Genomic DNA, 11,516 nt, shown 5'->3' with positions numbered 1-11,516 from the left:
ATGACTGGGGTCCTTATAAAAAGGGAAGATGTGGGCACATACACGCAGGAAGAACACCATGTGAAGACAAAGGCAGAGATTGGGGTGATGCAGCCAAACCCAAAGAGTGACGAAAATTGCCAACAAACCATCAGAAGGTAGGACAGACACATGGAATGGATTCTTGTTCACGTCCCTTAGATGGAACCAACCTTGCCAACAACTTGATCTCAGACTTCTAGCTTCTAGAAGTGTGCGATAATCAATTTCTGTGTTTAAGCCACCCAGTTTGTGGCACTTTGTTGCAGCAGCCCTGGTAAACCAATACAGGTCTATAAACAAGTAAGTCAATGATGTGTTTCCCCAGGTGGTGCACATTGAAATCTCATGTACCGCAGAGAAAACAGAGTGACTTAGTTCACTCTGTAAAAAATGTATTCGCATAAGCAGTTTAAAACTTCATTTTCCAAATCCACTTCATTTTCCCCGAGACAGTGGTTCTTTGACTAGAGTTTACGTTTTTGAGTGGAACACCCAGTTTTGGAGAATAAATCTCTTCCACTACGTGGGACTGCAAACTCTTCTAAACCAATCTAATAATAGAACTGGCCTGTTCACAATGACTGGCCATTACACAGTTGAACCATCAGAGGTGTTATAAAAATAGAGCCAGATGAAGTTGCCTGTTAGCAAGTGAAGGCTCTAAATAAGTGTTTTTAATGGAGAAAGTGACTATGAGTTCTGGAAATGTACTATTGATGCTGTCTTTTGATATTTGGTGTTATTGCGAGAAAAATCAACCACCATTTTATAAAGTAGCCTTTTGTATAACTTTAGACATTTACAGCTCATCATGGTTGCACCTGGCTCGGCAAAAGATTCTCCGTATACAGGGGAAACATTTTGGTAGTTGAGTTACTGAGTGGGTGGCTTCCATGGCAGAGATACTTTTCTTTGGTTACCCTTTAAGTTCATTTAGCCTTATGCATTTCTATTTACAAGAACCTTAGAAGTTGTTCTGTGGCCAAAGCTTTTCTTCCTAGACAAAACAACCAGATTCTGGTGAATATCCACTGGATTTAAAACATGATTTTATAAAACATGATATAAATCCATCACTGGCCAAATACTGCTAAAATCTAATTTAGGTTCCTCTTCCCACAAACTGGGAAAAAAGCCAGGGTTTTCAAGTGATCATAATCTGCAGAATCCTTATGTGTATAAGTGATTACTACAAATTGCCCATGAAATAATATTGTCAAACTAAATCTGTACCCAAGAGGGTATGGTGCCTCATTGGTGACATTTACCATGATGATCCTTGTCCCTCCTTCCAACTTGTCTGTGGACACAATTAAAAGTAGTGGCCTTCCATTGGCAGGTTTTTAAACTTCAAATAGTTGTCCATTTGGGCAATTGTTTGAAGGACAATTGGTAGGAAAAGGTAGGAAAGAATGGTGTGACCGCCTGTGATGACTGATCATTGAGTGGAGCAGGCCAGCCCTAAATCACAGGAGCTGATATAATAATAATCTGATAATAATAATCCACGCTTGGCTCTTAGCCTCAGCCATTGGGAACACAGGGAAGGTAGGGATGGTGGAGAAATGTAGACCCCATTCTCCTTCTGGAAGAGGCAGCTGCTACTTAGCTGATTTCTGCCATGGAAAGTGGACCAAGTATGGACAGATTTCCTGACTTTCCAAGGGAGGCCAGAAAGATATATACTTTTTAAAACGACAAATATTCTGATTTTTTAAATGTTGGAAACTGTATTACCTTTCTATTGCTGCTGTAACAAATTACTGCAAACTTAGTAGCTTAAACAATATGAATGTATGATCTTAAAGTCCTGGAGGTCAGAAGTTTGAAATGGGTTTCACCGGATCAAAATCAGGGTGTTGGCAGCCCTGTCCTCTTCCAGAAGCTCTAGAGGAGAATCCGTTTCCTTACCTTTTCTAGTTTCTAGAGGCTACCAGCATTCCCCGGCTTGTGGCTTTTCCTCCATCTTCAAAGTCAGCAGTGCAGCATTTTCTAATCTCACTCTGACTCTGACTCTCTGCTTCCTTCATCATGTCTCCTTCTCTGACTCTGACTCTCCTGCCTCCCTCTTTATCTTTTCCTTATAAGAACCATTGTGATTATATTGGGCCCACCTGAATAATCCAGGATCCCCTCCATGTCCCAAGATCCTTAATCACATCTGCAAAGTCCCTTTTGCCTCAGAAGGTAACATATTCACAGATTCTAGGGATTAGGAGCACCTTGGGGGGAGGGTCATTATTCATTAATCATGGAGACTGATTCATTTTTTTAAAGTGAAGGCCCAAATGAAAAGTGTCTGTGGCCACTATTTTGTGATTTTTGGTTAAACACCGGCTATGGCATCTCTGAGAATGAATGTTTGTCCTTTAGAGATGTGTGTATCTGAGCCAACAGTTATTCTCTGGATATCTGAAGGAAGAGGAATGTCTGCAGCTCACATTGATGGTAAATTCTCAGGGGGGACCTGGATATGACGTGTCTACATCCACCTTGGACTGCTTTGCATGATGGAGAATTTCACACACCACTCTGGACCAGCTGGAGCACATGAGAAACTTGTTCTAGATGGAATGACTTGGGAGTAATGAGTAATGAGGAAGGGCAACAACTGTGCTTAAGAGTGGAGATTCCCAAAGGTGGATATTTGCATGGCAGAGATTATGTAACACGCAGAGGTTACACAAGAAAGGTGTGGACAGGCCCACAGGGTTAGGATTTGGGGAAAGTCTGTGTAGGAGCTGCTGCAAAAGCTTAAACTTGCTGGGTGCTTTACCCCTGGATGACTTCTCTTGAAGTAAATTACTCCTTTCTTGGCCCAGTGCTTTTGGTTACCTTGGCAATGTGGAAAACACTGGTACATCACACAGCTTTGTGGGGTGATGCTATGGAAAACAAACGGGTTGAGCGGAAAAAAAGAATGGGCTGTCTTGTCTGCTGGTCCCATGTGAAAGAGTGGCAGCCTCCCTCAAAGGAGACTATGACTGCAGGATCTAGAGGATTCCCAGCTGCAAAATGAGCCATGCCAGATGCCAGAGCTCAAGGGAACAGGGAGGAGCAAGTCCTGGTATACAGTTCGGGAAGGATATAGGGGACAAAGTCCATTCCTGAATATACCAAAGGGAAGCGTCTCAGTGCAGAGAGGGGGCAGGTGGAGGAGGTGGAGGGGTGAAGCTGTCACAGGTTATGGTCATTTGTAACACTTAACGTGCCTGCTGGGGTAACTCTCCACTCATCAGACCACTGACCTTCGCCTTTGGTCAACAATTTGAAAGTTTTACATATTAGTTTTCTGACAATATTTCAGTGGCATTTAGGGAACATCAGAGTGAATATAGTTCATGTCACTATATTCCATTTTAGAAGTTAGTAGAATAATTTTTCATTCACATCTAACTGTGGTCATATGTGACCTCTTTCAGGTCGTGTTGTCCTCTTAGTTATTACAACTTGTCATGGTTTTTCCTCTTACTGTCTACAACTTCAAGAGTCACCCCTATGTTTTCCTAGGGAGAAGCTTGGGCACGGATGCAAACTGGCACAATGAATGTGACATTAACCACCCTCATAACAAAGATCTGATAAATCAGGTTGCTTTTCAGCTTTGCTGGCAACTTGTATGGATCTGGCAAAGACAGAAACAGCACAACGACCGAGCAGTCTTTTCACGTGATTTATGATCTGCCCGGTCAAAGCTGAAGTGGGGCAGGTAGGCTGGATTGGGATCAGACCTGGCTGGAGTTTTCTTGTCTGCTGGCAAAAAGACTGCTTTCTAGCTCATTCCAGCAATTATTAGACATTTTACTGAGTATATGTGTACACACACTGCAAACACAATGTGAAGAAAGACACTGTCTTATTAATCATTGCAACCCCAGCACCTCACTTAGTATGGGCACCAGGTTTGTCCTCAATGAAGGAATAATATATAAATGGAGCTGGCTTTGGTCATGTAGCATCTGTGTCACCTCAGGCAGATTACTCAACTTGTTAAATAAGAGAATAACACCTATCTCACAAGAATCTTATGAGGACTAAACGAAGTAATGGGAGTGAAGGTACTCTGGAATTCTGAAGTGTCACATAAATGTATGGAGTTATTATCTGAGCAATTTGAATTAGATTTTATCTTTTCTGTGTACTGTGTTCTCTAGGAGAAAACACTAACAATCTCTTTGATTATCTGGCCTAGGTACTTCCTAAACGATTACAATACTTACCTAAGGGCGTCTCAGCTAACTAAGCTGCCTGGGGCCCAGACACTATTAGTTTAAAAAGAGTTGTTTTTGAATTTTTTTTCTTGGGGAAAAAAAAGCCAGAATTAAGGCAGAACATCCATATCGAATAGAGTATGCTGCACAAAGTAGGAAAAGCTGCTAACTATCCACTGGAATCTCAGTCAGAGGATGGGGATTTGGGCTCCTTTTATACATTGGTAATTATGTGGAAGGACTGATCTTATTAATCTCATTAAAGATACTCCGGGCAAACCTCCCCTTATGAAAACAGAGTTAATTGGTTTGAAGGAAACATGTTGAGATATTTTGGAGGGATAAGCAGATTCAGTCATTGACGAAATATTTCCCATGCGCAAAGGTCCTGGTTTACTGGATGCTGAAAACAACTGGAACAATTCAAGTTTCACCTTATGATAAGCTAAAACAATGGCATTGTATAAAACTCTTCTAACTGATTACAGAACTGGAGAACCACAGGCTGCCTGAGTCATGGACTCTATTGGAGTTTGGCAGAATTTAGACCATTTTTTCTTAACTGTTTTGGTTTCTTTGTCAATTTTTCACAGTTAATTCATATTTTTTTCAGGTCATACATCTTCTCCCGTTATTAAGTTGGTCATTTGGTTCAACTGAGTGATTTGTGTTTGCTCATCTCATTCTGTCGGTCACTAGGAGGGAGTTAGCTTTGTACCCTCCTGCGGACAAAGAAGAGATGAGCCTCCTTGTTGACAGGCTGACCTTCCCAGGATCCTTAAACCGCCTGAATCACAGTCTGCTTCTAGTAGAGTGTACCCTTCCTCACGGGATCTCAGATTTGGTGGGGATAAAAGTTATTGCTGCAGTTCTGTCCCTAGCATTGGAGGAAGATTTGGGTGAGCTAAGGAAGAGCATGAATGTTGGAGTCCGGAAAAGTGGTCTTGAATCCTAGTTTGCTATTTTTTCCTGGGTAAGTATTGTCACATTATTTTCTGTCTTGATTATAATAGACCCTTGAAATACTCAAGGGATAAATCTTGAGACATGGAATCCTTAAATGCAAGAATACTACTTGAGCACTTCTGGAGAGCTACAAAGATGGGAGAGAGGTGAGAAAAGCAAACTCAAGTTCAAATAGAGATGCTCCTGAATAATCCCATCTCACTCACTGGTTAATCACTTGCTCCACTAATTCAACCTCCAAGTGGGCATCAGCTTCAAGGGAATGCTTTAGAAAAATTACAAGTCCTAGCCTTTGGGGTTACTGATAAATAGCCAAAACCTCCAGTGTTAAATCTGCAAATGACAAGAGTCTACTGTGATACCTACTTCTTAGGCTTGTTGTAATCATGAAAAAATGTAACACAGGTGAAAGAGTTAGAACATGATATGATGAATAAATGTGAGACTCCTCGCTTCCAAAATAATGTTGTTAGATGAGTGAATGAATTTGGTAAGAGAATTGCTTCTCTTCAGGTGGAAGTGTGATAAGCATTGGTGATCTTTGGACATTTTTTTCTAGAATTCTCCAGGCTCATCCCGTTTTGGAAAATATCGACTTGGTCAATATATTGGCTCTGTGGCCACATAAGGAGGAAGTCAAGTCACAGTTGCTCATTCATCCCTCCTCCCTCCTCCCTCTTCTCTATTCTCTGTGAGGTAGGATATATGCTCATCCACACTGTGTGTGTGTGGGAGGGGAGGGGTTATTTTTTTAATGTATTTCCTTATTTTTGGTAAAAAAAAAAAAGATTTTAATGTGGCTTAAAAGATGCATCACAGAATTAACATAAATCTCAGAATGAAAATAAAAATAAGAAAGAAAAGTTAAGAGAATCAACAATCATATATTGACTATGTTATGGTTTGTGTGGGAAGTCAGACTCAGAGCAGGAAAGGCAAAAATAAGTTGTCTGTAACAAATCCTGTGTATCCCATAATTCCTTTCACATATATACAAATTAAATAAAACATTAAAAAAATTACTTCTAACACTTCTGGCAAACAAGGTACAAGTTTTCATTTTAACATCTCCTGAAATAAAAGTAGAGAAGCACAAAAAGAAATAAAACAATAACATTAAAGAAAATCAAATTGGGGATGAACCAACAAACACATGATTTTAACAAATTTCTGGGAGATTAAAAACGAACAGGAATGGCTTGGTGTATGTAACAGGCTAAAAAAGCGATACTTGTATAGACGACAAGGAGCTGCAAGGAGATAAGAGCCCCGATCTGCTCTGCAGAATCCCAGAAAGTCTCTGGCCTCAGAGTCGACAGCAAGCATGTGAGAAGTGGAGTTGAAATCAGGGGATTCCCTGGAGGTCTGTAATGAAGCTGCCGCCACCACTGGGTACCTCAGTCCCTCTTCCCCAAACAACAGGTAGGCAGATGGCAAGTAGGGCTCCTCCTCTGAATAAACCAGATAACGTTTGGAGAAAGCAAAGATGATTAGCCCTAAGTCACCTACGGACAAAACATAGAAGGCTTTGCTGTGCTCGCAGGATGATATGTAAGTATTAATAACCTTATAATGTGAAAATGTAGAAGTGTAACTGATTGGAGGAGGAAAAGGACATGTAGAAGGAAAGGTAAGGATGCTGATACACTGATACCATTAGTGTAGTCATTCATTCATTCACTGGACAAATATTTACTGAGATCCTACTGGGTAGAGGTGCTATTCTAGGCGCTCAGGATACAGAGAAAGGAAAAAAATCAGACAGAACGCTTTATCTTCATGGAGCTTCCATGACATCATGCCACAAGTAAGTGAGGCTGCAAGAGATACTGCAAAGGCTGATGAAATGAGAAATAGAGGTTTAAATATATTATTTAAAGATATAAAGATAACTAATAGAAAAACCATAAACAATAGTAACACACATTGGGAAGAGTAGAGATGAGTAAGTGACCCGAATTTTAAGCTCTCTTACGTGAGATTCATTAGATACTCTCTAAAGTGGATAAATCAAAACAGAGATAAAATGATGATATCTAGAATTAGGGAGGTAACCACCAAAATGGAAAACAGAAACAACTGGGAAAGCTTGCCTCTGGGCTATGGCGCTGAGGGTGAGAAGAAAGAGATGAGAATGTTGCTTTGCTTTCATCATAAGTCCTATTTGCTTTGTTACCACATGCATGTATTACATTGACTAATATATTTTTAAAAATTAAGTGACTTCTAAGAACACTTACAATCAAAGAATGAGACTTATTTTTCATCTACCAAGTGTCATGGGATTAGGCACAAAATTATTAGAAATGGATTTTCCTTTCTGCATCTTTCAGTAAGTGTTTAAAAATAGATACCATTTCGTTGTCTTCTCTTGGTTGTAATGAATGGTGGGGTCCAAAGAATAGGCTTGGGAAGATAAGTTCTGGGAATGAAAGATAGCAAGAAGTTTGTAGAGTGTGTTATTAGAACAGCTTCGGTGGGGTTCATTTAAACAAAATAATGCTTTTGTTTCCATGTTGCTTGCCTGTGCTTAGCCAGCAGTGTTCAGGAAAGTGGAGTTAACATTTATTGAATGCTTATTTTGTGTAAAGCACTTTGCATATGGTAAGTCGCTTAAGGCACTCAACAACCTTATGACATTGGCACTAATTTTCATGTTTGATAGATGAGGAAATTGAAGAATAGACACACGGAGAAGCTTGCTAAGGGCAATCCAGTGTGTAAATGGAGAGCTAGATTTCCAACCTAGGTCTGTCTGACTCCAAAAGCTGTGCTATCTTCCCTGACCCTTGGTTTTCCCAGTGCGTATTTTCTTAGAAAACAGCCAGATTTCAGTAAAATTCCATTATAAGTTATTTTTTTCCCATTATAAGTCAACATTGCCTGTGATGTAAATTTCTGTAAATGCCCTGTTTTTCTAGGTACCCAAGACATTTAGCTAGTGTGGTAAATATTTCAACATCAAATTGATAATAAAGGTACGTGTCTATCAGTTTCCTAACATTTGAACAAAAAGAAACCTTATAAAGTTTTATTTTCACTCTCAAGCAATAATATCTTTCCTATTCCCTATGTTGTATTTAAAAATATTCCTCAATGGCAGTTTATCCCTGGACAACTCTTTTGGTCCATCTTATGATCAACTTTGCACGCACACGATTTCTTGTGTTGCTATTATCTGCTGGAATGAGGCAGCGGTCCTCCCTTGAGCCCACTAGGTTATCAAAAAGAGATAGACTCTGGTAGCAAGGTAGATGCACATAGATTTGGAGAAAATGGTAGTAATAACACAAAAATAAACTAGCTGCTGTTTTCTGTATTTATTAGGTGCCAGATGCTTTGCATGCATCATCTCATTTAATCCTCTCTACAGATCAGTAGGGCAGATATTGTGATCAATATTTTACAAATGGAAACTATAACCCAGAGAGTTTAAGCAACTTGCTCAAACTTGTCACAAACCAAGGAACTAATAGAACTGGGATTTGAACACTAGGTTTAAGAGTATGCTTGTCTATGTTTCTGAAGTTGCTTGATGTATAAATAATTCTGCAAGTTCTGTCATGCTATCCTTGGAAGACAAGATGGGCTGTTGAATCGTAAAGTTGGATGAATTTTTAACTGTTGCTGTAACTGACCTCAAGTGGATTTACCTCTACTAATGCCACCCTGGAGGGAGGTCCCAAGTGGGGTCCCAAGGGTAACATTCTCTATCTTGTTTGATTCCAAGCTGTTATTAACGGATTAGTTAGAGGCATTCATGCCATGCTGCTGCTGCTGCAACTGGTTATGATTGTTATTGCAGAACATACAATGCTGGAAAGAGGAGAGGGAAAACAAGGGAGAACGAGAATCTTAGAAAAATTATAACAGGTGACAGCAATAATCTGACTCACTAACAAGATGAAATTAAATAAGAATAAAATAATAACCATACTTTTGTCTGAAAAGTTATCTATGTGAGTACAGAGGTGGAAAGATGGGGCTTAGTAAGAACTCATGCAAAAATCTGGCCATCTCATCCATCTCAAGCCTTCATTACCATTTTTACAATGATAGCTCCCAAATACTTGTCTCCAGCCCAGACCTCTATGTACCTCCAGTCCGTATGTCCAATAGCTTAGCCAATTCCTCTTCTCGGAGTTGGATGTTCGAAAGGCTCCTCAGACAGCATGTTCAAGATTGAACTCTTTTTTTTTGCATTTTATTTATTTTTTTATTCAGGTAACATTGGTTTATAACATTATATAAATTTCAGGTGTACATCATCATATTTTGATTTCTGTATAGACTACATCATATTCACCAAGATTGAACTCTTAAACCCTTCCAAACCAGGTCCTCTTCCAATATCCCCCAATCAGCAAATATTACTACCATCTGTTCTGTTAGTAAATTTAGGCATTATTATCTATGCCTCTTTCTCCCTCATCCCCTCATCCCCATCTTTAACTCTTCTCCAGACTCTGTCCATTTTAACTCCCAGAATCTCGGAATTTGTCACTCTTTCGTCTCCACCATGCCTTATCAGTCCGTGAGACCATCATTTCTCACCTGTACTATTCCTGTGGTCCATCTGACCTCAGTGTTTCTACTCTGGCTCTCTTCACCCCGTTTCACACACCAGCTCTAGTGATATTTTCATAACACAAACCTGAGTGGGTCATACACACATCTACCCCCAGATTAAGTTCCTCTAATTTTTTTTATTTTTCTCACATATGGATTAAAATCATGCCCCCGTATACCTCTCCTGCCTGTCCCAGCAATCTCCTCCTTGCTCTCTGTACTCCGGTCACATGGGCTTTCTTTCAGTTCCTTGAATACACTAGGGAGCCTCCTGCCACAAAGCCTTTGCACAGGTTGTTCCTTCTGTCTGAAATATTCTTTCCTCCTCCTCATTCGGCTAATGCCTACTTGTCCTTCAGGTCTCCATTCAAGTGGCGTTTCCATTAGAAGCCCTCCCTGACTCTCTAGGCGGAGATTCCTTTGTTACATGTTCTTATAGTTACATGTTCTGTTCCTGCCCTTTGGAGCTCCTATCTAAATTTACAATTCATTCATTGGTTTACGTAACACATAGTTGTTGACTATTTATTACGTGCCAAGCTCTGTTCTAAGTGTTGGGAATATAGCGGTGAATAAAATAGTTCCCTCCTAAGGATCTTCACTTAGTGATGGAGGAGATAGACAATAATCAAATCAACAAATAAAACATAAAGCGTGTCCACTGGTGATAAGTGCTGTGGGAAAAATGCGTCAGAGAAAGAGGATAGGACGTGCCCGTGTGTGTGCACAAGTGCATGCTGTTTTAAAGAGGGAAGAACTGATGAGGTAACATTTGAACTAGACGAGAGGGTGAACCTTACATATACCTGAAGGAAGACTGCTCCAGTTAGAGGGAAGAGTAAGGGCAAAAGTCCTGAGATAGAAGCATGTTCCCCATATTTAAAGAGCAACAGGAAGGCCAGCATGTTTGGAGCAGAGTAAATGGGATTAAAAATAGCAGGAGATGAGACAGAGAGTCAGGTAAGGTAGGACCTGGATGGTCTATGTAAAAGCTTTGGCTTTCAGTCTGAGTGAGTGGGAAATAATCATGCAATTTAAGCGAAGGATTTGATCTGACATATGTTTTTAAAGGATTGCACTGGCTACAGGGTGGGGAATAAACTCTGTGTGCGAGTGGCAGGGGGCAGATGTGAGGGGGTGGAAGCAAGGATATTAGTTAGGAACTTGTCTGCACTAACCCAGGCAAGATATGATGGTGGTTTGATCAGGGTGGTAGCAGTAGAAGTGGAGAAAGTGGTCAGATTCTGGATATTTACGAAGGAAAGCCAACAGAATGTGTGGACAGATTGGATATGTGTTACAGGAGAAAGAAAAAAAAATCAAGGATTACATTAAGGTCTATGGCATAAGTAACTAGAAGAATGGAGTTACTATTTACTGAGATGGGCAGATCCACGAGAGAAGCAAATTTGAGGGGAAAGATCAGAGGTCAGTTTGGACTTGTTAACTTTAAGATCCCTATTACATATCGAAGTGGAGTTAGAGAGTAGGTAGTTGGATTTATGGATCTAGAGTTTGGGGGAGAAGTCTGGGTAGGGTAACCAACCATCCTGGTTTGCCTGGGATTGAGGAGGTTCCTGGAACATTGGACTTTCAGTGCTAAAACCAAGAAAGTCCTGGGCAAACTGGGATGAGTTGGTTATCCTTGCTCTGGGCTATAGATACGAATGTTTGAGTCTTTGATGTATTTGTTGTTAGTGCTGTCGGTGCCAACTCCTACTGACTCTGTGTACAGCAGAGTGGAACACT

At 40.3% G+C, this 11,516-nt stretch overlaps 1 pseudogene; it reads left to right on the top strand.

Annotated features, from left to right (window-relative positions):
* The window catches only part of LOC101407768 (lysine-specific demethylase 3A-like), a 66,941-nt pseudogene continuing 55,425 nt past the window's right edge, over window positions 1-11,516 (top strand).

This window comes from Ceratotherium simum, chromosome 9 (assembly GCF_057802395.1).
Source record: "Ceratotherium simum simum isolate JZ-2026a chromosome 9, ASM5780239v1, whole genome shotgun sequence".
Lineage (NCBI taxonomy): Eukaryota > Metazoa > Chordata > Mammalia > Perissodactyla > Rhinocerotidae > Ceratotherium > Ceratotherium simum.
The sequence above is the reverse complement of the archived record's forward strand: the minus strand, read 5'-3'. Positions and strand labels throughout refer to the sequence as shown.